The 25,246-nt window shown below is 45.5% G+C and overlaps 1 protein-coding gene across 3 annotated transcripts in view; it reads right to left on the bottom strand.

The window, feature by feature from the left end:
• The window catches only part of CAPN15 (calpain 15), a 364,024-nt gene extending 339,313 nt beyond the window's left edge, over nt 1-24,711 (bottom strand). The window contains exon 1 of one of the 3 annotated variants that reach the window (XM_085628400.1): nt 24,572-24,711. The gene's annotated coding sequence lies outside the window, so the exon portion shown is untranslated. The other 2 variants (XM_085628397.1, XM_085628399.1) reach the window with 2 other exon arrangements.
• Between the last annotated feature and the right edge of the window lie 535 nt (nt 24,712-25,246).

The raw sequence follows: 25,246 nt of genomic DNA, 5'->3' as shown, positions 1-25,246 counted from the left end.
GGCTCCAGACTCCGTCCTCTTTCTTTCCAGCGCCAGCCCCAGTTCATTGACTACGAAGAATCTCTCACCCACCCGTCCCCGAGATTAGGTATTTGGGTAGGGTAAGCGGTAAAGAGGCCACAGAAGATTGACTCACATAGTTAACGGGAGTCCTCCTACATACTACCTAGGCCAGCACTAAGGGGGAGGGACGGTAAGCTCTCCGCAGAGAGAATGGGGACACCGGCTGGGGAGGCAAGGGTGCCAGGTCACAAGCTGGGGGATAGGGCAGCAGCCCCTGGTTATTCCCTACGAGCCTCCTTGGCAGCCTGGTGGTAGAGGGGTGGGCCCTGAAAATGGCGGACAAGGACCAGAGGGCTGGGGCTCACCTCTCAAGGACGCAGGTGGGTTGCGCCTTGCGTGGTTCTCTATTGGAGGATGCGAGCCAGAGGGTCCATTGGTGCTGGAGCGATAGAAGGACTGATAAATATTAAAGTCAGGTGGTTAGGCTGATTATTTATGATTGCCAATATTAAAAGTGTAAATATTGATTTATGCAATCTGTTAATAAGTAAGATTAATTTTTTTAAATAAACATGGCCGTTTGTACCCACAGTTATGGTATCAAGTATTGATTGTGGGGTTGTCATCGGGGCTGGGAGCATCCTAGGGGTCCGGGCTCTATTATATCTTTAGATACAGAATTCACAGACACAATGAATGCACGCAAGTCTAGGAAGAAAGTGACTAAGAATGGTTACACATATATGACTTACTGTCCCATAACAATCTTCGCCACAGACTCTCAGGCACGTGTCCTGTGGAAATATATGGTTTAGTAACCTGTAAGCAACTCAAATTATGACGTTCATACCACAGACATCCCTCCTGTCCTCAATACAGCTCCTCAGATAACCCCCGCGGCATCCACCCTTGGCATCCCCTGCTGTCTCTCGGCCCCCGTTACAAAGCACGTTACTCTTCTCCACTGCACCCGAGCGCGTCCCTCCATCCACCAGGGGGCTCTCGCCCTCCCAGTTCCAACCTGTCCCGCGGTGGCACGACAAGGCCGTACACACCCGAGCTGTCGCGTGGAATAAATATTAGAGCATAAAGTAACAGGAGACCGGCTCCTCTCGCAGCGGGCCTCACACTCAGGACAACAGGCGCACTATGGCGCATGGAGGCCGGGGCTCTCTCAGGACGGCGGTCCTGTGTGCATGGAGGGGGTGGAGGCACCGAGTGCCCGCTGCTCCGACGAGATTGTGAACGTGCTTTCGGGGAGGCACGGAATACACCCTGGAAACGAACTAAAAATCTACTTTCAATAGAGTCTCAACGCACCGTAATGGCGAATGGACATATTTGGAAAACACAATATGACAGAACTGGATGAGGGAAATACCACCGCTGCCCTGTCCTCATTCTACCGCATGCCACTTTCTTTGACCCCCCCCTAGACTTTTGGACTCCTCCTCTCGCGATAGCAGGTTTCTTTTTTCATCCCTGCTTTTCTCCTTTATCACTGTTTCCCTATCTTTCTCTCTTTTCATTTTCTGCCTTTCTCTTTCCTACAACTGGTCAAAGTCTGAAGATGAAAGCTAAGTCCTGGTTCCCAAAATATGTCCGGTGCCCATCACCGGCTCATAAAAAAAGACTTGGAGAATTCCAACTGCATCATAATGAGCAAGGGTGAAGAATAACAGACCATGTGAAGCCACCTTACAAACTACATTACAAGTGAGCTATAAACTCCGATCGAAATAATTAGGTTTGTGACATATTAGAAGGGCAAACCTGCACATATTTATGGGGGAAATGTCGTTACTTACCAGAAGTTGTGGATTTGGGTGCAGAAAGCACCTACATCCCAGGACACGAGTCGGGGGTCTACGCGGGTGGACAGTGCCCCCCACCCCCACACTATTTTCACAGGGTGAATGCCATCCACCCTGCCAAGAAGTTGGGCACCACTAAATAAGGTGCTGAACTCCTCCTGGTGTAATTTCCAAAACACCTGGACACACTCAGTAGCGCCTGCCGGTTGTCTGCTTTCCATCTGCAACAAGCAACAACTTGCAGGGGAGGGCAGGGCAGGGCTTTCTTATTTTAGACTCCTCCTGGGCCCATAACAAAGGCCAAATTTGAGGGGTCATCAGGCCTTCTTTTGTTCGAGTCTCTTGGCTGGGAGCAGTCAGGAGCCTCACACCTAGAAGCAAATGCAGTGGAGGGGAAACAAAGGTTAGCACTTCACACATACTTAAGAGCAGCAGCTTTTCACTTTGTTCAGGCTCTGTTTACTAGAAATGCATGCACTGTAAGAATGTCAGATGTGTTGGTCCCTCCCAGTATTCACACAAAATAAATGTAATTTTGATAGCACTTACAACCCCTGAGGAGGCGTTGAAATAATTTAAGTACCACTTATTTTTTCTTGTATAGCGCTACTAATCCCAAAGCAGTGTCAGAGCGCTTTACATCACACATACATATTAAGTCGGTGCTTGTGATGCCACGTCCTATGACGTCAATTCCTGTGATACAACGTCATGTGCTGTAATGTCATGCGTCAATATGTCACTTGTATACTGCCCAACTAGATTAATCCCCCACTTCTTTTTTATAAGGACATGTGCCATGCTACATCTGCATGTTATTACTCCAACACTTGTGACAAAGAATTATTGCACCCATAGATATCAAACACGTGTGTCGGTTTTTATCAGCCAACTGGTAACATAAGGCTATTCTATTTCTTCAGAAAACAGTCACAGAGGCATACATTTGCTGAATTCAAGCAAAATGTCTCATCTCTGAAACACAACATGCAACAAACGTCTCAACAGTGTGCACCCGTATGTTTTTCTAGGTTATTTTAGAAACAAGTACATGCACCAAAAATTGGAAGCAACCAGCTACAGAATCAAAGATGGCGGCAACCACACAAACACCAATCTCTACTTATGAGCAACAGCTGGGAAGAAGAAACGGCACAGTGCAAGCCCAAACCCAATTTGGGCCTGCCCCAAAGGTAAAGTATGCAAAAACAACAGTTGATGGACAGAATGCAGAACAATGTCATACATTCAGCCCAGTACAGAGATCTGGGCCTAAATTCCATCATTTTTTTGCTCACCATGCCATTCCAGTTTGAACCCAACCATATGCAAATCAGTCTTGACCCTGTGCCTCATAGGAACAGTCCAGCCTGAACTGCCAAGCCAGGTCCTCCCTGGACTGGAAACAAGCATCCTAGGACCGGTTTCGGGGTTTCACCCCTCTTCAGCCAGGATGGGTAAAGTAAGCTAACAATGATAACTAGGATGACCAACCGTCCGTAAATTTCACGGATCGTCCGTTTAATTGGAAGTCACGTCCGTTGTCCTTGATGATACCTCTTACGGAGGCCTTTTGTCCGTAATTTTGGGGGTTACAGCGACCTGCACTGCTCACCTTTGTAATGACTCTGTTTTCTGAGAACACCCTGCTGGAACCGCCTCGCAATCCTCTGTGCTCAAGAGCAGCCCCTGCCCAGCCTCTCACAGATACCTGTCGGATGCAGCACACATTTTTTGCACTATATTACCCAGTGGATAAAAGTTAACTTGTGCCGCCTGTTCAAATCAAACACCTGGAAGCTGCTAGGTTAGGCGCATAACAAACATCCTGGGAAATTGTGGAGTTGTCCTACGAATCTCTTTGATGCTGGTCTTTTATGCCAGATGATGGGCACAGCACCCCCATGGCATTTCTATGGTACTTCAGCTTCGTGATACCAATACCTCACTCTATTGAGAGAGCCATTATCGGCAGAGGCCGTCAGGCCCAGAAGAATATGTGAAGTAAGAGATGCAGTTAAGTGAATGTACACCTATGTCGACCAAAATAAATAGGAAGGGGTGGGGAGCAGAGACGCGGGATTTACGCTGCTCCATCGCGAGCGCCTCCGGGTGGTGACTCGGGAGAGGCAGGAAGCACTCCGCACATCCACCGCCTTCATTTACCCTTGGATGCTGCTGGGAGCCGCAGCCGAAGGAAGCCAACCTTCGCAGGTGAGCAGTCTGGAGGTAAACCCAGAGCAGAACAACACTTCTTTGTGAAAACCATCAAAAAAGCACATCCGACCTGAGGAGGGCGAGCAGGCCCCGAGAGCCGGAGGACATCTGCGACAGGAGAAGAAAGGCAGGTGTGTCTTTGCAAGCCTTCTTTCACAGTTCATATTCGAAACCCAATAAGAGGCCGCAGATCGCTGAGTCAGCCGCCTGAGTCTCAGAATAAGCCGGCTGTCTCGGCGCAGGAGAGGATTAATTTACAGCAAGGAGCCGTCCGCAGCTGTCTCGCGGAGAGGGATGCGCAGGGCAGAGCCCGCCCCGGCGGCAGCTGGAGAGCCCGCGGTCATTTGAGCCCGCGCGGATCGTCTCGCGCCCGGCCACGTCACGAGGCGTCCCCCAGTCTTCTCTCAACTTCCTACCATGCCTCACAACCCCAAAATCGTGCTCTCGCCCCAAGAGTTTGAAAACGGAAATAAAAGCATCATTTCAACAAGTGGTCTTCCCAAACAAACTAGAAACACCCACAATGGCTGGCAATTGTATATCACTTTTGGGAAAACAAGGCTTCTAACCAAGCACTGCATTTGAACGTTTCATGGACATCAAATACGAAGAATATATTTCCAGCCCACTTCCACACTCCTTTTGGTAGCAAGCATTGGCAGAGCCAATAGATCTGGGTTTGGCTACCGGCCTTTTGGCCTTTGGCAATGCTTATTTTGCCATGGTTTTTGTAAAACGTTTGTTAGTGGAGTTGTCAGGCCCTCATCAATATTAAAAAATATTGCATAAAAGGCAAAATATTTTTGGGTTTCAAAAAGCATACATTGCTAAAGCAACCCACTGAAGGGAACTACTTTGTTTGCGGAAGTGGTCCTTGTGAAAAAGCCCAATGCCACAGTGAAATTAACTAGAGGATGAAATGGGCTGAGCCCCTGCCCCAAGCAGTGCGCTGTAGTGATAGGAAGAAAAACAAACGACACCACAACAGACCACTGGATCAAGAGGCCTGGCTGACAGGCCCAGCAAGTATATGATCTATAAAATGTTAGTAAAATCAAAACGTCGAGCCTAACACTGACCTAAAAATGTCACTGCATGGAATGGCAAAGGACACACACTGGAGTAAAACCAGTACTGCAGCAATATCAAGACTGTACTGGATACAAAAATATCTATTACCTGATATAACTATGGCGTTCTAAACATTGTTCACAAAAATATCACCCCAATGGGTGAATAGTTCTCATTATTAACTCTAAAGTGACACCATTTTCGTAAAGCGTATTTCGGACACTACACTCTTGTGAGATGATGGTCTGGTGACAAGCTCACACTTACTTGCCAGAACTAAAACTGCAACAAGCTACTGCCATCATATATTTCTGAAAAGTTAGAACACTTGGTCATCTGCCTTTTCATTTCGCATAGAGGGATAGGTGGCACCACAGTAAACACATTTTCATCAGGATTACAACAACAAAAATGAAAAAGAAAAAAAAAAACACTAAAGTTACTGTCATTAGCGGAGGAAACAATGCTATAACACACTCTTCCATCAATGCTTGATACTCCACACGTAAAGGTGACAATATCAGAGGAGAATGTTTTTACCTCAGATCTGTCACTGGTATGCTCTGGTAGACATATGTATCCTAACTGAACAACTGGCATGTTAGCAGTCCTTGCATTCAAAGGGCAACTTAGCAATATTGCATCATAAGAAGACATAATAAGGAACAAAGCTTGGACTGGCGCTGAACTACAAATTCACTGAGCCCTCACACAGGCTACTATGTCAAAGCTTAGATAGATGTGAGAACAGAAACTACAACTGCACATGGTTATCTCACTCTACAAAATGTCGCTTCAGCAAGTTGGTGAAGAGTTCCCAGCAGAGAACTCAAACACAGGAAAAGACCTCTCAGAGTCACGGATCACTCTCATATTGCATATCATCATTAAAGGGACATCCATCGCCTTCCTGAAGTCAGCCAACTGCCTACTACCAGAATACAGGAAAAAGATGCGCTATACCTTAGGATGTCAACGTGTAGAAATAACTTAGAGCGGTATTATGTTAATAGATAGCAAGTGGAAACAAAGAAGAAAAAGACATAAGCCACCAAAAATGGTCCTACGGTGGACTGAGACCAGTAGAGGCGTAATACAGACTTAAAAGACCCATGTACAAAAATTAACTAAGTAAACTGTTTTGAGATGAGTTTTTATATAAAATCATACCTGTACTGAACAGAATATGGAAGACAGTCACATGGGTAGAAGAACTGGTCTGGAAGGAAAATGGTTGTGAAGACACTGAAGACAGTGGAATCTGATGCAGGGAATGGACATATCGCCAATGAACGACATGTGAACACACACACGCTCTTGTTCAAGGGACCACAGTGACAGCGCAACAATACAAACATATACAATGGTGGAATAATCCAAGGATGACAGTCATTAAAGCTTCTCATTGGTTTCACAAAGAAAGGCTGTAGAGCGTTCTCTATTTCAGATGCTGAAACAACAAAAAAAACCTGAAAAGAAAGAGCATGTACCGACAAACAGCAAGCTCTTCTGGGGACAATTGGTGGTTCCTGGAGCTGCGTGCTAGCACACACCAAAAAGAAAAAGACCAATTAAGAGATAATAATGCGGAATTTAAAATAGATTGGTGTAAATCGATGGTGTTGCCGAATGTATTAATTTATTTGATGATCTGTGTGGATCCAGATCTGTTCTTAGGCGCTTCAGGCAAGGCAGTTTGGTAATTTCAGATTTGAGTGCCACCAACAGTGTGCTGGTACACTCTAAGAAACCATGAAGTACATTTCTATAGGATCTTTATGGTTTCAGAAACAATGGGTTGGTGTTTACATGCAGGTTAATTATAGGTTTACAGCGAGTTATGCTGCCCAGGCAGAGACGATTTTTAAGCTCTTAATTTAATACTATGCATGAATCATCATGACGCAGAAAAGGATGGGGAAAAGGGACGAAAGACAACTAGCATCAACGTGAATAAAAAAAGATATTGGTGAAGTCAGGGCGTGTAACTTACAGGTCTAGTGAGTGATTCTGCTGCTTAAGATGCGGCTACAATACGTACGTTTGGCCAGCAAGAAGCCGGGGAACATTCATTCAGACACCAGTACAAATGTATAGCAAGAATCTGACCTGGGTTCAACGTTGACTATGGTTCCCTAAATTGGCCAAAAATGGCCCTTCCCAAGCACTGAACCCCCCTTTTGAACCAGCCAGTGACAGTGGGCTTCCCACTGATCTCGATAGGGCCAAAGAGAAACAAGAGGGTAATATCTGATGTGCAAATAACAGGCAGAGCTGAAATCAATTCATGGTGTAAACAAGTTAACCACTGGTTAATGCTTGACAAAAACAGTGTATCCTACTTTAACTCGGGAACGAAAAAACAAATAGAAATGCCTATTCTGCCCTGTATTACTTACTGTAATGTATTGTATGCTAATTCACCTAATAAATTGGTGCAAGACACGCAGTTGCTTCTGAACAGAGTATGCACACCGCTTTCTAAACTGAAACCAAATGGACCATATTTAACTGGTCGTGGATAGCTTCCACTGGCCCCACTGAGAAACACGGATTTTAAAGTTCTTAATCAGTCGGTCAAGCTGCTCGCTGCACATGATCTATCCTTCCTCAAAGGAAAATTAATCAACATATACCTGCAAGACCATTAATGACCAAGTTAAAGATGTATACTGGTCAGGCCCACACGGCAATAAACCTTGGTTCAGTGAGCTCTTTCTCTGCGCAGGGGCGGATTCAACGTATGGCTCTTTAAGAGTCCCCAGCTGCTTTGGGAACCTCATTCAGTTCAGAATGGCCCTTAAATCTCACTTGGATCGCTCAGCCTCTCTCTTCTAACAACAGTACACATTAACATGCAAGAAAGCATTTACCAGAAAGTTTCCCAGCCCCCGCTTCTCTACGAAAGTGCTGTGAAAAGGGGTCAGAATATGAAAAGGTCTTTGCAGTTTGCAGGAGAAGGTGGTTATCAAGGCTCATCCTCACGGCCGTCTTAACAGCATTATAGGCTCCCGGGCAAAGCAGTGCACTCGGCCCTGCCCACACAACCACTCACAGGAATAAAAATGTTTTAATGGAAAATCAGTGGTATATTCTGGTCTGCATGGGGTCCCTATGCTCGTGGGGCCTCTGGGCAACTGCCCAGCGTGCCCATGCGTTAAGACGGCACTGCTCATCCTGTCCACAAGACATTAAAGAGCAAGCTTGGTGACCAAAGATCTGAAAAATGGGAAAGTAACATTGTGCTTTCACTGAATTAAAAACCAAAAAAACCTTCTGAATTAAAAAAAAAAAAAAAGGTGCTGGTATGATGCAAAATCAGAAAGGTGGACACAATTGTCTTGCTTGAGATTCCACAACGTGCAATTTCCCTGTGATCAAGCACTGCGGAGATCGAAGAATCCGATTTTTTGAACTGTAGGAACAGGTAAGCTCAGATAATGCCAGTAATGCATCAGGTATGGCTGATATATGGAAAACAAGCACCTCGCAGCAGGAGAACATTAGAGCATTGCATTCATGGAAGCCGCTCCTGGATTGATTTCCTCGAACTCCTTCCTTTCCGAATCAAGCAGATGATTGCCCGCTCTGAAACCACTTCAAAGCAGCATGAGCGCAAGCACAAATTCTCTAGCTGCATGAAACAGTGAGATAATATTGTGAAACAAGCAGGGCAGATGTATCAAATGCCACACAAGTTGTTGGCGCCGCCCCACCAAAGACCTAACTGACACAGATAACTAGGTGGATCAAGGACCCGGCGTCTGGCCAAAGCATAAAGAAATACTGCAAACTTCCTAGAAATTAGCATAGGGACATACCCTCTCACCGGCGATACTATGGACCGTTTACAGACTTTACATTCTAGGGCTGCTTGAGCCTCCAAAAAAATAAACAGCATGCAAAAAAGCAGGCACCGCTGGAGGAGATTAAAACACACACAAATATTAAGTTACTTTCAAGATGGAAATGAACAAGCGCTTCACTTGCAATTTCCATCCGAGTGCTAAAAATATGGTGCATTCACAGACCACTTTCACCACATCTCACCAAGGCAAAGACACCGGTGCACTACATGCAGTAAAAAAAGGGTGCACTTTCTAATGTAGGTGAATAAAAGAACATTGTACCTTCATAAGTCGATACCATCTATTTTATAGTGTTTGTCCATCATTAATTTTGGTGGTCTCCTAGGAGCAGCCATAGGTTAAAGTGCAAGACACAAAAACATAGGGCAGTAGACTACACTGGACCCAGATGGTGTGCTACTTATGGTTCACACTATCATCTTGGTTGCAGTTCAGCAAACTTTTATATATGTGTTGAACTGAATTGCACCAGCCCTGGAAACTATTGCTCTAACTAGAGGGCCAGGGAATAATGGCCCAGATCCGCCTCACTGTAGCCTTCCTGAGCATCAAACATGGGCCATGAAGGCGTTTAACCTTTTCATAGTGGTTCATATGTTTACGAGTCTTCCTGGACTGGTCTGTGGCCTAGAGAGATTATGGGATATTCCATGCAGACCGAGTGGCAGAGAGATTATCCGACACACAGTACCACTATCACTTTTCTGGTAGCACTGAAATGCAACAAAGGGGGGAGGGCGGGGTATGGGCTGTTTGAGTAGGTGGAATGGTAACCCAACAAATTCTGTGCACCTCTGCAACCCCCTATTCCATCCTCCTGAACGCACATCTGAAAACAGCATAACCAACTTGGAGACATTAACCTGTAGACATTAGTCCCGAAAGCAAGTCATGTACCAAGCTAGGATGAAGTAGTTATTAGAAGCAGCTAATTCTCCCTAGAACAAAATATGTTTTATTTTCGAGGAGATAAAATGCTTGTAAAAATGGGGAACAACAACTAGAAATTGAGCCACATAAAATAGTTTGTTTGAAGGCATGCTGTCAACTTCACAGTATTAGCACACTGAGTAGAATGTATGGCGCTGGTCAGCCAATCAATATGCTTCCTTTGCAGGCTATTTTTAACCTTATAGGTCGCAAAGGGAGCATCTTGTAACAGTCTAGCTCCCTTCGTCCGCAATGTGGGCATAAGGAGTCCTGCAGGAGCATGATAGGTCTCTCACCTGAATGTTTGGTAGCTTCATCCTACCACACAGCTCCCTCTGCCTCTTCCAAATCGAGCTGCCTGTATATAGATTGTTCTGCGGGCTCCTCTCCTTGTGTTTGGTGAAAAAAAAGCCCAATTAACCAAAGAAAAGTAGAAAAACATGAACTTCTTTTCATGTTTCTTTGACTGTGTTTCACTGTGCCACTGAATTCATGCTATCCTGGCTGATGAGGAGTGAAACCCCAAAACTGGTCCTAGGATACTTGTTCCCGGTCCAGGGAGGACCATGCTTGCCAGTTCGGGCTGGACTGTTCCCATGAGGCTCAGGGTCAAGACTAATTTGCATATGGCCAGGTCTAAACTGGGGTGGCATGGTAAGCAAAAGAATGATGGATTTAACCCAAATCTCTTGACTGGGGGCGAATGGTTTGATTTGTTCTGCATTCCGTCCATCAATTGTGTGTCTCACTTCATGCAAGAGCTTGAGCCCAGACACCATCTGTGTAGTGGCAGCTCAGTTAGAAGAAGTACAGAGGGCAATGAGGGAGGATGGAGCTCATTCAGGTGAGTGACTGCTCATGCTCCTGCAGTGCTCCCTATTTTGGGCGTTTGTGAATATGTTTGGGCGTCAATAGCCTTATAGCCCCTAACTTGCAGGACAATAACAGCCGTTTATTACCCTCCCTCGTTATGCAATCCCTCCTGCAGCTCAGGCCCATAGCTAAGGGGAGGGTAATTAACATAGGAATATTGAGAGCTCCATGGAAGACAACAAATGGTTTCAGGCCTAATAAATATTGGTATAGATTATCTGCTCCATTTTTTAGCTGTACCTCTACACTATGTTGCCGCTCCTAACTACCACAATGTCCTTCCATATGCAGACGGTTCTTTTTGATGACTCTGTCACACCCCCTAAGCCAATACACTCCCCTCCAGCTACCACCAGACACTTCTACAAAACCACTACTTCCAGCATATGCCCCTTGCCCAATCACGTCCCCTCGCTCCCGTGCCACTTTTCCCCGTTATATCCACGACTGACCCTGTTCTTTCTTAGTTACAAACAGCATCCCCATGTTTGCGGGACCTCAATACATTCCGCAACTGCACCCTAATTAAAACTTTCAACCCCAAATGGGCTGGTAATCTGCATGGTTGTGACCCACCCAGTTTGGGTTGGCTTTTTCAGACCCGAAAGACGTCACCGTTGTTGAGACATAAATCTCTGTGCACTGTTTTTTTTTTGTAATTTACACATATGGAGTCCACAATGACCAAATATATACCTGGCGTGCTCTGAATAAACGTGCTCCCCAAAGCAGGCGGGTTAGCGCCAAGTCTTGTTTTGATGCATGGGCACATCCTGGACGCTCTGATTATGCTAGCCACACAAACATGCTTCAGAGCAGAATGCTGCTCCATCAAACATACGTTTCTAAGGGACCATTAAATATTTATCGCTCAACTCAAGCTGGTGTGGGTTTTTCTTTTAAAAAATGTGGCGGTTTTGGCTAGGAAGGCTTCTTATAATAGTGGTCTGTGCACTGCTCAAACCCATGACATGGTGGTTTGCGGGAAACAACAATGTGTGAGTTGGTTTGTGAGACTGGTCTAGTTCATTCCAAAGATGATTTTTTTTTTAATGCAAACTGAAGACACAATATGAACATTTAAATGAATTTAAAAGGAATAGGGCAACTGGGTATTCGTCAAAAGCTTATGTCAACATCTGGATGAGATGCCTTAGCAGGTTACAGAACTTGCTACATCCTGGGTCCCTCCGACAAAGGCAACGGCGTGAGTTGCCCGTGAGGGGCACAAACCTGCCCAGTGGCACCTAGAGCTTAAACAAGAAAATTTGAATTCTGTGACGCAGGAGAAAGACAGCAATAGTTTTTTATGACGCAGCACAGCGCTTTGGCTACAGGACAACGCGGCCAGGCAGGCGCTGCATCTAGGCCCTCTTGGGACCTGTTCAAAATCGGCCATACTTAGCCGTTTATCTCTGTAGTTTAGAACAAGACCCGTTTTCTTGCGAAAATCTCCCCCTCCGCAGAAAATTCGTCTTCGCCAGTAAGAAAACATGTGAGGAGGGGACACGCACCAGCGCTCTGCACAGCCCCTAAAGGTGGTGTGTGTGCCACGATGCCGCATCCAGAGTGGGCACCGTGCCCAGGGGCGGGCTTCCCTCGAGCCAGCTGCACACACACAAGCGCCCACGCACAGGGAAACCAATGTCAACAGCGGCAACAAATCAAAAGGCGCACAACCAAGGGAAAAGAGTCACAAGAAACAGCGCTGCTGTCACAGGGCAGTGATGTCTCGTCTGAACGCCGTGTTTTGTGCGCACTCATTAAACGCCGCCTTTTCAGAACACTGGGGAAGTTATTTTGTGCTCAGAGGGCTGGGCGGGCTAGGCTCATAAAGAACATCGTCAAAGATGAATATTATTGCACTTTTTGGGAATAAAAAGAACCATGAGGATTCGGAGGGAGAAAATGCCATACATACTGTAACCCTCCGCACAAATAAAACACCCCTACTCAAGAAACCTAGGGAGGGCTGACCCCAACCCGAGGGCCGCTTGTGCCCACAAAACTGTGCAAGAGTAAACCATCGGGAGGACGTTTCAAAGAGCAGTAGGGCTTAGAAATGTTAAAACATCCCTTTCCAACCCTACAAAGGATGTCATTGTCATCCTGTCAAGGGTAGGAGTAAATTATTTTAAAATGTGGGGGGGGATGAGAGGAAGGATTTTCTCCCAGGAAAAAAATATTTTCTCCACTGAGAAGAGAATGAAGCAAAAAAAACAAGTTCCTGCACAAAGAGGTTGGCGCTTGACAGTGCGCACAGTTTCCGCCTTCATAAGCCTAGAAGCTAAACACCTATCCCCAACACCCAAAAATAGATTTCTCAAAAAACTGCGTACAGAAGGCTTGACTGGGCACAATTCCGAGCGTACCTTTTTTCTCTCAATACCCCAAAAATGTCAAACTGTGCTCATGTGAGCTACGGCTTTTTCTTTTACGTTTATTTTTTCAACCCATGCCCCTATAGTTCAATTCAAAGCACCGTTTCCTCCTTTGAATAGAAATGACTGCAGTCTATAAATCAAAAATTCCCTAGTCAGGGTTTCACAAACTTTTGACTCCACCTTATTTTTCTATGGCAAGCTTGGAAATGTTGCAACTGTGCTAACAACATTCCCAACACCAATACAAAAGGTAATAGTGATTTATTTAGCCTCAGTTTTATGGGCTTGATTTTTTTACATTTACAAACTAACGTATGCTTATTTGCATTTTTGGTCAGGAAAACTATAAATGTACAAACATATTTAACATTCCACTGATTCTTGTACTTGTGTCTCAACAGGGTTTTGGGGCCCTAAGCAGGTTTATACAATTAAACAATAAACTAGCTTCAAAACATCAGCTTTGTACTCATGGCACCTGTTCAGCTATTTAAAATTCATTAGAAGTTATATTCAAATTTTAGACTACTTATGCCGTCAATATGGACAACATTTGGGATGGCAAGATACTCAAGAGGGCATCAGGGTTCTGTGTTTTCCACTTTAAAAAAAACAGGCATTTAAGCCGAGTGTTTTTCATCTGTATTTATATGTAAAATTCTAGAAAAATTGAAAACTGGGAAGCTTATTTATGATGGGTTCACTTTGATCAACAAGGCACACGATTTTAGTTTTCTGTCGTACACACAGGTTGACAAAACCCAATCTGCTGATCCATACTACGTGATCATAGCTGATACCTGTAGCACAACATTTGCACAGAAAACACACAGCTAGAGTTGAACATGGTTGCTTACTGTACATCCCAATCTAAAGGTAGAGCAGGGTTAAAGGGCTAAAAACTATTTCACACACTGTATCCTAAGATTAGACTACTAGTCTAGTGCCAACTCGGGTGGGCAGATCCACAAGCAGTTCCCAAATTAACTGTATCTTCACAAAGGAAGTGGAATATATATATATATATATATATATATATATATATATATATATATATATATATATATATATATTCCTGTCACCTTCACCCAGGATGCCGAACTCACAGCGGGTGCCTCCTTAGATAGATATATATACACACTCCTTCACGGCGTTCATCTTCAAAGATGCCAAACACAGCGGCACAGCATGGAACACCAGAATCCAAGAGGTTTTGATTCCGTTTCTTTTTATTTATTTTTCTTTTTAATTTATTATGTGCAAGCTCCAAGATGTTCATAAAAAGCACTAAATAAATAAAGTTAAGATAAAGGTGACCGACGCATTTCGGCTTATGCCTTCAACTGGGTCTCTATAGATATAAAATTGCATCTGCTAAAACGTTGCTCAAAACTTGTACCATAACCCCGTGGAATGCAAAGCACCATGAAACATATGGAGAAGAGATTTAAATTAGGAGTGGCAAATGCCAATCTTACACACAGCAAGAACAGAGCAATGCAAAATATAAGTAATTAAATTATGAGCAGTGGTTGATTGTGAAATGTCAAGGAAGTCCCTCATAAAAGGCAATAAAAGAGCAAAGTCATACTTGCATAACTTGAACTCTGATTAGTAGCTCACAATTTCAAATTTAAGGTAATATTTTAAGCATCTTTTCTTTGAAGGATGTTACAGCACTACTGCAAGAATCATTCACTACAAGGCTCATTCACAGAGAAAAAAAAACAAGAAATGATTTGTTCTAATACCAAGTCAAGCTATGTCAATAACAGATCTGCAGAGAAATTATATGGAGAATGAACTTCAGGTCAAGGAGCAAGAGCCGACTTTCACCCCAATTTTTTTTTTATTGTTTTCATGATAAAAGTATAGAGTCGCAGTCCAGTGTTTTAAGAAAGTCATGATGTATTTTGAAGCATTTAGTGAGGCAATTCTGCACAGAGAATGTGGGGAGTGGGACACTGTAAGGGAATTCAGTTGAGCTCTACAACATAGATCTGAAGGTCTTATTTTCATGAATAAATTGGAATTCAACCAAGATGTTTGTAGAAGCATCGGTGTTCATCCCAATAAAATTGTTTGCAAATAGAAGCAGCTGAGCAGTCTCCATTTTACGATATATATCGAGAGAGAGGGATATTCACAAAAATAAAGATTTTCAGAGTTTTCTTGTCCATAGCTCAAGAGGTCTTGTTCCTGGGGTGAATATTGGTTTTGTAATAAACCTCCTAATACATGGATAGATATACATAATTGTTTTACCACTGGCAAGATGCTAATTTCAGTATAAATGAAGCGAGCATGGAGGTCGGACCTCGCTTTTCCAGAAACCTATGCACTGCCCTTTTTATCACTTTTCCCAGGGCTCTCGCCAGCGTTGGAAAGAGGCATGCAAACTCCGTGACGGGCAGCAGCACCCTGCAGCCTGTAGGACGCGGGGGGACACAAATCTGGGGGGGGGGGGGGGGGGGGGGTGTTAATTCTGACCAAGGCCAATGCAGACCTGTGAGATATGGGAGTCTCGAAGGGGGCCTCATCACATTCTTTAGGCCATCATTTTGCCTCAAGCAGATAACAAATGGGTGCGGGTGAACACAGTAGCATGGCAACACTGGGTATGAAAACAGAAGAGGGGTGCGTGCGCTGAAAGGGGCCAGCAGGCAGAGCACTCCAAACTAAAGTAAACAGGCCGGTGGCTGGCTTTGAACTTTGCCGCCATGCTGGTACTTCTCGTGCTAGAAGGCCTAATCCACCTGGAAACAGCATCCTGCCCAAGGCGTGTCGAACACGACTCGGATGCCTGCCCCGTGTGCAAACACGGCAACCCCTTAAGGGTGGTCACGCTCTGCTGCTTGCCACACCACAAAAAGGCCTTACAGAAGACGGTCAAGGAGTCAGTGTGTGCGTGAGAGACAGCAGGCCTCTTGTGCGCACTCGTGACCGAGAACACCGCCTAAAGGCGTCTTTCAAAGCCGCAAACAGTACACACTGCAGGGAGTCACATACAATGGAGTCACAAAACAGTACACGCTGCAGGGAGTCGCATAAAACGGAGTGGCAAAACAGTACACTGCAGGAGTCACACAAAAAACTGGACACCGGCGAAGCCAGTATGTACGTCCAATGTTTCCACCAAAACATGACACAAAGAGCTTTAATCTTGCTTAACCCACACTCCCATTCGCCACATTATTTTTCCTTTACTTTTTTCCTCTATCGTCTTTGCTGGTTTACTTGTGTTTCAGCTACATGGTTTGGGAACATTGTTCGGAACAATACATCGTAGTTACTATCTAGGAGCTCTCGACTCTTACCTGCCTTCCAAACGGCTATCTATTTGTTCTGTCTGTTCTTTCTTATTACCTGTGTACATGTTGTAAAGCGCTCTGATACTCACGGGTCCTGCCAGCCCTATATACAACTCTCTAAACAAAAAAATGAAGTATTTTCTAAGGTAGATTCTGAGGCTCCCACCACCTTCTAGTAAGTGTTTATGATAAAAACATATCATACTATCGGAGTCTATATTTAAATTATATATAAAATGATGTAAATGTTTTGGGCAAGGGCTAGACCCCGGGGAAAGGGGGGGGGGGCTTAAGTAAGTACCAGGTCATATAAATGCTGTAACATTGTTTTAAATTAAAAGTACAATTGATTGATTGATTACTGTTAGTTGTAGTATTTTGAGTTTTATAGTAAAGCTAAGTAAGCGAAACAATAAAATATATCTATTCTTGCGGTGTCTGACACGATTCACACGAGCACCCCCAAATATCTGCACTAACATGCTTCGATACAGAATCTCCTTGCTAGTTTCCAAGGCCCAGTTAAGGGCCAGCTGAATTCTGAACAAAGGCGTGCCCTCCAACCAACCTTACCTACCCCGCCAATGAGAAATGTGGCTTCAGCTCTGTACGAATGATTCGCACACACAGCAAAGCATGTCTCGTGCCAATGCACCCACATCGTCCATTAAGAGGAAACAAGCCAAATAATGTATTTTGGTCACTGGATGGCCTGGTTTCACAGAACACCATGTTACATGTCAGGAAATCCCAAAAGGAAGCAATTCACAGGAAGACTAAGAACCCACCAATCCTTCCCGTCTGTGTCTCATGCCTCCATGCTCACACGCCAAATCGTGCAGTGTTTGCAGTCTCACGGGCAGGGAACAAACAGGACACCAAGCACATGCAATGCATGGAGCAGTCCGCATGTCAGCCTACGCGTGCACAATGTACTTTGCAGAGCTTAAGGTCTCAAGTAAGCATTGGGCAAACAAATCCAATTGTTTACACACAATGTGCCTGGCTGTATTAGGCATATTACACACATTGAGATTTTTCTGTGCATATTTGCCTGCGTTGATCAGCAGACAGCAAAAAGATAAACCCCTCTGGTCGGTGTGATTTGGAAAACATCCAGAGTTCATCAAATGGGTACCGTGATGCGGGGGCATTTATATAGAACCCGGTAAGTAGGAAGGTAGTAGCCTGGGCTGGGCTTCAACAGTTGGTTGTCATTATACTGTCAAAGAACAGGCTTCTGTTTTAAGCTACTTTGGGGCCCGCAGAAGTTTTTAAGTTGTGCTTGACCACCAGAGCTGCTTCTGTTTGATACCGCCGCCAATTTTAATTTTTGCATGGTATCGAAACACATAAGCCATACTAACACAAACAGCATGCCAAGCCATATGTAGAAATTATAACTGACCAGGGTGATCACCGGACCTTTCTCCAACTAGCCCCAATCTTGGTGCGTCTTGATGCTTTGTACTTCTACACAAAATCTGAAGATCACTCGAATGCCTTGTCATTGCCTGATCTTGCTCAAACTTGGCTCAGCCACTGTGGTTTCTACTTCCACCAACGGTGGCCTCCTGCGAGGGGTGATTCAAATTATCACAGACCTTATACACAGGCCAGGACCAACCTCAGTGCTTGCTGGAGGACATTCGGGAGGTTACGTGGCCCCCAAGATTGTAACTTACTAGGAGTGACCGGTGGACCCTGGATTTTGTACAGACTCACTCAAGGCTGGCTTTACTTGATCAAGATGATAGTAATACCCAGATTAATACATGCCCTTCACAATTACCCCTTCCTGCGGTCTTCTCCCTCTTAAAAAAAAAAAACACCTCCTTAACGAGGTCCACTCTATGGCAAAATGGAACCCCAAAGGTAGCAATGACAAAATGCTTGAAATCCACCTATGATCGCTCATTGGCTGTGTAAGCCTTCACATCATACTAGTAAGCTGCCCACATAATAGTGATCGACAAATGGCTCTATAGATTCGGATCCAATCCAGTATACATAACTGAACTATAGCGATGGTTGAAGTTACCCCAATTCACTACTTCCATGGTGGGACCAAGCCCCTCGTTGCCCAGTATCCCAGGGCAACCAAAGTAGTACTGAATGTATGGCAAACCTCTCTCCTACAAATTAAATGGGCAAACAACCATTCAGAAGAGACCAAAACCATGGGATGGAAACTGTTTACCCAAGGCTTTGAATAAATAGGAAATCTCCATGTTATGAGCCTCATCTAACCAGATGAAATTGCTCGCCGAGCTCCAATATGAATTTGGGTTGCAGCAATCACAATTCTACTGTTACCTACAACTCCGACATGCCCCTATTCATTCCCCAGCTACCATGGGGAGGTACCGGCCTGCAACCGATTCGCATCACAAATGTTAGAAAAGGGAATGATCATTAGGCTCTATAGAGTCCTTGATATAAACACTCCAGCTATGTTTGAGGTGTTGAGGCTGGCCTCTGAAGCGGATACAGGCCATTTGGCAGACAAGGAATGATTGCTCACTTTAATGGCTCAAGGGAAGCAGTGATAGCCACTGGGTATTGCCTTATCTAACTTAAACAAATTACTCAAAGTCTATTATACCCCAAAGTGCCTAAGGTGCAAGAACAGGGGGGCCACTCTAAACTCTCTCAGGTGCTTGACACAGAAAACGGATTTTACTCCTTACAGTCTGGTGATGCCGAATAATCTGTACCTTTTGAGAAGGCATAGCTGCAATTTTCCACGTGCTTCTGGGTTGCGCTATTGAACTTACTCTAAAATGGTCACTGCTAAATTCTGGAGGCTGAAGGCTTCATGCGGGGTGAAAAATCCCTGCTGCATTTAGAGATGGTTTTGGTGAAACAAGAAATAGCACAAAACTGGAGGGAAAAAACTGCCCCCAGTATTATGAGATGAAGGCTGGTCTATCTATCCAGTTGTCCCATTCTGGTACCTTCAGTCGATAAAGTTTACTTTAGACTCTGTCTGAGAAGCCAACTCAACAACAACATGGTAAAATAACACTTGCTCCAGGTCTCAGGAGTGTGTCTCCATCTGCTAAAAATATAACCACCATAAATAATAAACTGATGACAGGAGCAAAAACTCTGTACATGGGCTTGGGTCAAACTACCCTGCAGGTACCGCCTTTCCTATAATTTTCTTACAATTCTACAAACACATCTTCTGGTGTTCGCTTCAAAGAGGCCGTAGCTGGATGGACAGATTATCACAATTTCACCTCCCGCTCCAATCAATCACTAGAGTGCAAAGGAAATTAGACAGATTGGCGAACTTCAGACCTCTGTGGAGTCATTTCCCACATGTTCCCAATGGGATTTCATTATGGTCTACACAGGAAAACCTCACTCTCACCCCTTCACTTCCCTGCCTCTTCACTCCCATATCACAACAGTACCCTTACTAACTTCCACACGTCTAGTCGTCTAATGCCGCTTACCAGACCAATGCTCTGTCCCTTCAACCTACAATCAAGCTCAGGCTCTCCCTTCTAATCTTAGACCCATTAGATCCGTGTTCTGCATCGGCTGCCTTCCAGAAAAGGCCATGTCCCACCAAACTATAGCCACCATCATCTAGTTCAAACCCAGCCCCTACCAATCCTACTCTTGCTCTTCAGCCCGAGAGCAAGGGTTGAAAATGCTCAGGACCAAGGTGGGTCATGGATCCGACAGCAAGTGCTAAGTTGGATCCAGCCCAGCTTCAGCGAAATGTGATAACTTTGTCACATCAAGTTTACTGACACTGGAGCACATCCCGCAGTGCTGCACTGTCTGCTTTGCATTCAGAGCAGCAACCTGCAAGGGATGATGAGGAAGGTCTCTTACTTTAGGTTCCAGCTGAACACAACACAAATGCCTCAATTAAAGGGCCATACAAACTTTTTTTTATTGGAGTCCCATCCTGACTGGGAGCTAATTTGAACCCAACACCTTGAGGTCAATTCCACTGAGGAAGCTGACACTCACCCTGTTGTCACTTGACACTTGCTTAAGAGGTAAACTATGATTTGGAGCCATGTTTTTGAGTTTTCCAAGCAAAGTATGTAAGAGGTATGTGTGCACTGTAAGAGGTGTCTTATATGTGCGTTTACACCACTAACGATTATATACTACTACTAATTACTAATAAGAGATTATTACTACTCAAAAGAACACTTTTTAGCTATGTGAGAATAACAAAAGATTGAGAAAAAAAGCAATAACGTTTTACACTTTAGCCTTGAGGTGTGCTTGCAGTTCCTTGATGCAGTTTCATAACCCACTGAGCTATGTCACAAGTGTTACTTTTAACCTGCAGGAAACACTAGGGTTTCAAGAACAAAAGGAGGAACCCACTCAGCTGCCTAATACAATACAAATCTGTCACCTGCCTTTCAAACGTTCTGCTTTGCAGCAGGCACATCACCTATGTGTGCTATTTTCTGATGAGTCAGACCTGTGACTAGAGTGCACATAGATCACTCCAGCAACTGCTTTTTAATACTAAAATAATCTTACCGTTATTATTTTTTTAAATAACTTGTTAATTGGCATTTTCACCATATTAAACATATAGTAGTAGCATTGCAATGTCAACAAACGATCCGCAGACATATGATTCTCTCCAAAGCCTAACAGGAACTCTACCCTCCTCACTCCCACAAAACTTGTCAAACGGCATTAGTACAGAGCATTATGCAAAACACTTCAACAGTCCACAAGATCCATTTCTCACCAGAATCGCTACCCAAACTAAGGGTCCCTCTCCCTCTTCTGGGGTATGGCTCAGTCCACACATCCTAGGGCGGCCATCTAGATCTCTTGTTGACCCGGAAGCTCCTTAGCTAGATGTCATCAACCACTATTTTGCATGTCTCGACGTGGATTCCATATTCGTTCAAACTTCCAGGAGCATCCGCTAAACCTATAAACCAGTTCTTCTGCTCTCATGTACCAGTTGAGATTTGATTCCCACTCCTGCAGCGTCTGCAGGACTGGACTGCCCCATCTCCTGGACAGGTCTCTCCTTGCCACTGCTATGCCCACATTACAAATCAGTAGGGTACATTTCTTTAGGGTCTGCTGTGGGGTTAAGAAAACACTTGTCTTTTCCACATTCGATAACCATGACTCCACCCGGTGCCAATATTTCTGTACAAGCGGGCATTCCCACAGTGTGAAGTAGAGTCCCGCGTCGCCCGCACCCCCAAAGACGGAGGTCTGATTCACAGTCACATTTTGTAAAGGTGTTCCCTCGTAAGCTACACCCTGTGAAGGAACTTTATTTGGCCCAAACAAAACCCAGCCCTTAGCGCCACCGCGTGTGGATATCGAACAGCCTCACCTGAGGGGTCATGCTCCAGGATCCCAGATCTTGTTCCCAACCTTCTCCAAGAGAGGTCAAGTTTGGGAGACTGTGCGCCAATAAAGTAATATAGAACAAAGATATAGCATACCTATGCAAGGGGGCCTATAGCACTCTATATTCTAGCCGGGATTCCTCCACTAGGTCACTCAATAGGGAGCCATATCTCTCGAATATGTGTTGCATCTGATAGTACCTGTTGGATTGGCTGCCTGACATCTCATATTCTGTTTGTAGTTACTGAAAAGTGATCAACCTGCCCTCTTGCCACACATCCCCCACCGTTGAGATTCCCAGGCTGTCAATTTTTTATAACCCTCAATCTTCCTAAATTTCTTCAGTGCCTCCGACTCCCACAGAGGGGTCACCAGAGTGATCCGTCCCCTCCAAACCAGGAGCCTTTCAGCCCTCCGCCAAATCCAGAGTACCTGGCCGTTGGCACCGGTAGTCCCTGCAGCTTCTTTCTACCATATATGTAACACAAGTGACCCAGGGGATCCATCACTCTCCCATCCGCCATTAGGTAGGGCTCTACCTGTTCTGAAAAATGCCAGTCATTTGCCACTACTAATTGTGCTGCCTGGTATTATAGTCTTAAATCAGGCAAGGCAATGCACCCATCCCATGTCTTTCTAGTCTGGTTTAAAAAAAAAAATTTTAAGAGTTATCCTTGAAGCTCCCCCATCCCAGAGCAGAGTTCTTGTAAACCCATCCACCTGCGTGAACAATTTATCTGGTACAGCATATGGAGTGTTTTGAAGAGTATATAAGAACTTTGGGAGATAAAGCATTTTAAACAGCGCAACCCAACCCAGCAGGGACAGTGGGAGGTGTCGCCAATGGTCAACGTCCTTTTTATAGTTCTATAGAGCCATCGCAAACAGTAGCGGGGATAATGGGCATCCCTGTCTAGTGCCTCTCCTAATCTTTGTGTCTCCGGACCGCACACCATTTACTCTCACTCTGGTCACAAGATCTTGGTATAACAGGTTTGACCCACCCCAAGGCGGAACCCCTGAATTCCATCTCCTCTAGAAACGCCCACAGGTGCGACCATTCTATGAAACCAAACGCCTTTTTGGCTTCTAGAGACAAGATTTCTGCCGGCTCCCTGATCTGCCCACTAGACATTCGAATACCGTCCAGGAGGGACAGTGGGAGGTGTCGCCAGTGGCCAACGTCCTTTTTATAGTTCTATAGAGCCATCGCAAACAGTAGCCGGGATAATGGGCATCCCTGTCTAGTGCCTCTCCTAATCTTTGTGTCTCCGGACCGCACACCATTTACTCTCACTCTGGTCACAAGATCTTGGTATAACAGGTTTGACCCACCCCAAGGCGGAACCCCTGAATTCCATCTCCTCTAGAAACGCCCACAGGTGCGACCATTCTATGAAATCAAACGCCTTTTTGGCTTCTAGAGACAAGATTTCTGCCGGCTCCCTGATCTGCCCACTAGACATTCGAATACCGTCCAGGAGGGACAGTGGGAGGTGTCGCCAGTGGCCAATGTCCTTTTTATAGTTCTATAGAGCCATCGCAAACAGTAGCAGGGATAATGGGCATTCCTGTCTAGTGCCTCTCCTAATCTTTGTGTCTCCGGACCGCACACCATTTACTCTCACTCTGGTCACAGGATCTTAGTATAACAGGTTTGACCCACCCCAAGGCGGAACCCCTGAATTCCATCTCCTCTAGAAACGCCCACAGGTGTGACCATTCTATGAAATCAAACGCCTTTTTGGCTTCTAGAGACAAGATTTCTGCCGGCTCCCTGATCTGCCCACTAGACATTCGAATACCCTCCGCAGGTTATGCAGCGTCGTCCTGTGGGGCATAAAGCCTGATTGATCTGCTAGCACTGGCGTGTCTAATACCCACTGAAGCCGATCTGCAAGCACATTCACACCCTTATATTACACTGGAAATGGCTGGTTACACACACACACATCTCTGCATAAAATATTTTATAATGCATCCTGTTTGTGACCAATTAAGTAAGCTATATTCACTGTCACATTTGCCCTTGTGCCAATTTCATTAAGCAGAGTTTAAAAATGTACACGTCTGAACTCCTTATGCTCCACCAGTTGACCCCTAATTTATGGGCTCTTAAAGTGATTGTTTTCCCACTTCCAGCACTGCCCATGTTCCTCATACTTCTCACTTCACCTTCAGCTCTATGCCCTCTTACCCGCCCCATGACCCTTGTTATTCCTCTCCACCGTCATACCTCATAAGGTCGTACACACTTCTCCTGCTTCACCACCACGTCCCATTCGGATCCTGGCCTCTCAGCTGCCCGCTTTATTCACCTTCAAAACACTTCCAATCACTTCACCTGACCTCGTCCTTCTCCTTCAGCACCACTGACCCTCAGGTCCCTATGCCCCTTCTCCCTCCTTAACTCATACCCAGCACCACCCTCTTGCCCTGCTTTTACTCCCTCGCCCCCAGTCACCTGCTCTTCCCCATTCAGTACCTTTACCCTAGATTACTCCTCGCAGCTGCCACAATACCATGCACTTCAACGTCCACTGATCCGCAGCGGAACCGACAACAAGACCACAACTCTCCCTTAATCCCCCAGGTTCACTGCAGGTATCCCGTGCAAACCCTCGGACCCTTGTCTTCCCATGTAGACACATACCCGGCTCTTCAATTCACCCCCTTCCTTCAGCACCCAAATCACCGTTCTTCGCCCGGCCCCGAGTACAGAGACCCCTCACCTGGCCAGCCTGCCTCCACGGCGCCCGGTCTCCCCCACCTGTCCCGGGCCAGCAAGACTCTCCTTCCCCAGCTTCGGGCCGCTTTCGCTCAATGAGAAGCACGAAGAGCGGCGGCTCCAGGAGTCCAGGATCTGAATCCTACGTCAGCACCGCAGCTGCTCCCGCCGCCCGACAGGCATTACACTCCCAGCGCTGCGCTCAAAGCGCAACCACCGTCCGGAATACCTCCAGTAGACTACAATTCCCAAGGGTCAGTGCAAGCCAAAGACGGAAGTGCGGCAGAGACTGGTCGTCACCCACGGAAGGCTGTGCAGCATTTGTAGTTCTTCGTACCACTACTAGTTAATGGGTAGTTCGCTGTCCTAGGTGGAAAGACAATGTTGTAGGTGCAGAATAACGAACTTACCCCGTGCGTATCTAGTCAAGAGCTATCGCAGGGTACGGCGGAACGGAGTACACCTGCGCCCTACGAGAAAGAGTGCGTTGGACTACAATGCCCATGACGCATGGTGAACGTTGAGAAAAGAGGATGTGACGGCAAGACAGCAATGTTCTGGCTGCTGCTGGCCCCTGCTGGTCTAGGGTGACACTGCCGGAGTACCGGCATTATCTAGTTGTGCACAGTGACAGCAGGAGGTGCAGGATGCTGCCCGGGCCTTAATCTTCAAGGATAAA

Source organism: Triturus cristatus, chromosome 10, assembly GCF_964204655.1.
Source record: "Triturus cristatus chromosome 10, aTriCri1.1, whole genome shotgun sequence".
Lineage (NCBI taxonomy): Eukaryota > Metazoa > Chordata > Amphibia > Caudata > Salamandridae > Triturus > Triturus cristatus.
The sequence above is the reverse complement of the archived record's forward strand: the minus strand, read 5'-3'. Positions and strand labels throughout refer to the sequence as shown.